We start from the raw sequence: 4,028 nt of genomic DNA, 5'->3' as shown, positions 1-4,028 counted from the left end.
CGTTTCTACTACAGGCAGTACTGCACATGCTATTTCGTCATTTTTTGGAGAATTTCTGTCAGTGCCGCTTTCTGCATAACAGGTGCCTTATAGTCTTCTATGGTTTGTGCTATATAGCACGTGTTGTTCTTGCTCCATTGCTCCTATTTTCGAGCAATTTTCACATCAAGTGCAGCATTTACCATGGCTAACAACAACAACACAGATGTGTTCAAGATGTTTGCTGCTGAGGACAGGTTGGATGGGGACAACTACCCTATGTGGGCTTATATGATGCAACATGTACTTGTGTCAAAGGGCGTCTGGAACATTGTGCAGGGCATTGATGTACGTCCTGGTTCTGAGGATGTAGGCGATGTTGAGGATGTTGCAGGTCTTGCTGCTGTTAGAGTTGTTTTGCCTACGACAGAACAAGCTCGTTGGGATGTTAAGGATGCGCAGGCTCATGCATTGATTGCGTTGTCTGTGAAGCGCACCATTGTTCCTCACATCCGTTCAGCGAAATCTGCAAAACAGGCTTGGGATATCTTGGCTGGTCTTTATGCAAGTCGCAATGAGGCTAAAATTGCTTTGTTGTGTAAAGAGCTGGAGTCGAAGATTATGCATGAGAAAGATGATATGGACACTTTCCTTGCTAGTGTCAAGGATATCAATGAGCAGCTTATTTCTGCAGGTGAAGTCATTTCAGACAGTTCACTTGTGCAGACTGTTCTTGATGCCTTACCAGATTCTTACCAAACTTTTGCTAGTACTTGGAGACTTATGACCCAAGGAAATCCAGAAGTTGTCAAGTTTGATGCATTATGCACATTGCTGTTGCAAGAGTCACTTTCCAGAAAAAACAGGACTAGATAGCATGCAATTGAACAGGCTTTCATTGCTTCTCAAAGAAAGGGTGGTAACAGCAATGTAGCCACTTCTTATGGTTCTGCTACGAGTGGCAAAACTTCTGTTCCCAATGCTTCTGTTGGCAGCACATTGTCTGGCAATTCTGGTGATAAGGGCAAAAAGAAGATGCGTTGCCATTATTGTAAAGCTAATGATCACTTGATCAAGTCGTGTCCTAATTTGAAGGCCAAAGAGGCTAAGAAGAAAGAGGGTGGTTCCACTACAAATGCAGCCATTGTTGAGTCTTCTGTGAAAGAAGACTGTAATGCTGATGTTGATGCAGAATGGGCTTTTAGCGCAGAGTGCACTTACAACCCTGCTGTCCATGATGCATGCTTGTCAGTTGTTGGAGACTCACATGTGTGGTATTTTGACAGTGGTGCTACAAAGCACATTACCTCACATCGTGAATTGTTTACCTCTCTTGAGTATGTCCCTCATGGGAATTTTGTCACTTGTGCCAACAATGCCTCTTATCCAGTTCAGGGAGTTGGAAAGATTGTGCTTACTACTGCTAATGGCAGTTCTTTCACACTTGTTGATGCACTTTATGTACCTGGGATCAAGAAGAATCTCTTGTCTGTATCCGCACTTGCTAGACTTGGACTTGTAGTCAAATTTGTGGATGACAGATGTACAGTTCATGATCTCAGTTTTGGTGATGAAATTGTTGCATCTGGCCTTTTGTGTCGTGAGCTGTATAAGCTCACTTTGTATGACAAGTGTGGACAAAATTTTGCAAATGCTACTGCAGATTCAAGGGCTATTTCAGATGCCAAACTTTGGCATGGACGTTTTGGTCATCTGAATTTTGCCAGTTTGCTACGTTTGCAGAAATCTGATATGGTTGCTTCTTTGCCGCCTCTTGAAGCACCTGTCAAACATGTTTGTGAAGGCTGTATTTTGGGTAAGATGCAGCGTTCTAAGTTTCCAAAGCATGGTTCAGTTCGGGCCACATGCAGGTTGCAGCTTGTGCATAGTGATGTTTGTGGGCCCATGCAAACTCCGTCCTTGGGCAATTACCTGTACTTCGTGACTTTCATTGATGATTACTCTAGGCATGCATGGGTATTTCCGCTTAAAGCAAAGTCCGAAGTTTTTATGTGCTTCTAACAATTTCTGGCTATGGCTGAAAATGTCTCGAAATGTACTATGGGCACCCTTCGTTCCGATTGAGGGGGTGAGTATATGTCTCATGAATTTAATGCATTTCTGGCTAGTCGTGGGATAAAACACCAATGTACAGTGCCTTATACACCTCAACAAAATGGTGTTGCTGAGATGAAAAACATGTCACTAACGGAAATTGCACGATGTATGGTCAAAAGTCAAGCTTTGCCGCATTCTTTTTGGATTGAGGCCATCATGTGTGCCACTTATGTACTTAACAGGCGTCCTACGAAAGCTTTGCAGTCTATTAACTCCATATGAAGCATGGCATGATAGAAAGCCTTCTATTGAGCACATGCGTGTTTTTGGATGTTTGGCATATGCTTTGGTGCCACAAGTGCAGCGCAGAAAATTGGATGATAAGGCTGTCAAATGTATTTTTGTTGGTTATAGTGCTGAAAGCAAAGGTTACAGGTTGTATCATCCACAAACAAAACGTATTTTGGTTTCACGGGATGTAGTTTTTGTGGAAGATTCTATTCAGCCCTTGGTGTCATGTACTAGAGACAATAATGTAAGCTCACAGGGCATTTATGACACTTTGTTGCCTCTTTTCAGTGGTGGAAATACGAATGTAAGTTCCAATGAGGCAAATGTACAGCCTATGGGGGTTTCTGAAAATGTTACAGATCAGCCTATTACTGATGCAGATGTACATGATGTACTTGATGAGGAAAGGGCTGAAAATGAGCAGGCTAGAGGTATGCCAAAATGGCTGGTGCACACTTTGCGTGACAATAAATTGGATGCACCTTTGTCTAGCCGTACTCGTTCAGGCTCTCGCCATGCATCTTATGCATCGGATTGTTATGCTTTGGCTGTGTCTATCTTACATGATGTTGAGGAGCCTCTGTCTCTTGATGAAGCACAGAATTCAGAAAATTGGATGGCTGCCATGCAATCAGAATATGATGCACTTATAGAAAATGACACATGGACTTTATGTGATTTGCCTCCTGGCAAAAAGGCCATTGGTACGAAGTGGGTTTACAAGTTGAAACGCAAATCGGATGGTGAGATCGATCGCCATAAGGCTCGACTTGTTGCAAAGGGTTATGCACAGCAAAAAGGAATTGATTATGAAGAGACTTTTACTCCCACTTGTCGTATGACTACTGTGCGTTTTCAATGTGCATTGGCAGCTCATTTTGGTTGGGATGTACGTCAATCAGACATTGTTACTGCTTTCTTGAATGGTGACATATTTGAGGAAGTTTATGTAACGCAGCCTCGCGGTTTTGTCATAAAAGGACAAGAGGACAAAGTGTGTAGATGTAAGAAGGCTTTGTATGGGTTGAAGCAATCTCCTCGTGCTTGGTATGAGAAAGCTGACACTCATTTGGTCAAACAAGGCTTTCGTAATAGTCCAACAGAAAGCACATTGTATGTAAAGCGTGAGGGTGATGTACTTCTCATTGTGGTTCTTTATGTTGATGATTTGCTGATCACTGGACCAAATGAGAGACATATTGCTGAATTTAAGGCTGATTTGAATGCTACTTTCAAGATGAAAGATTTGGGGCTGTTGCATCATTACTTGGGTATACAGTTTAAGCAATGTGATGGTGGTATTGCCTTGTGTCAGAAGAGTACATAGAGACATTGCTATGTAAGTTTGGACTTGAGGATTGCAAACCTATTGCCACTCCCATGGAAACAGGTTTGAAGTTGAGTCTACATGATGCTGGCGATCGTGTTGATGTCACTCTTTATCAAACTGCTGATGGCTGCCTCATTTATGTATGCAACACGAGACCGGATATTCAGTTTGCAGTCTCACAGGTCAACATATTTATGCATGGCCCAGGGTCTAAGCATTGGCAGGCTGTCAAGAGGATTTTCCGCTACCTTAGTGGCACTTTACAGCTTGGCTTGTTTTATCCCAAGGGGGGATCATTGCCGCTAGACTTACATGCTTTTTTGGACTCAGATTGGGCTGGTTGTTTTGACACGAGAGTGTTAACAAGTGG

Source organism: Adiantum capillus-veneris, chromosome 28 (assembly GCF_014529385.1).
Source record: "Adiantum capillus-veneris isolate H3 chromosome 28, ASM1452938v2, whole genome shotgun sequence".
NCBI classification, from domain to species: domain Eukaryota; kingdom Viridiplantae; phylum Streptophyta; class Polypodiopsida; order Polypodiales; family Pteridaceae; genus Adiantum; species Adiantum capillus-veneris.
The sequence above is the reverse complement of the archived record's forward strand: the minus strand, read 5'-3'. Positions refer to the sequence as shown.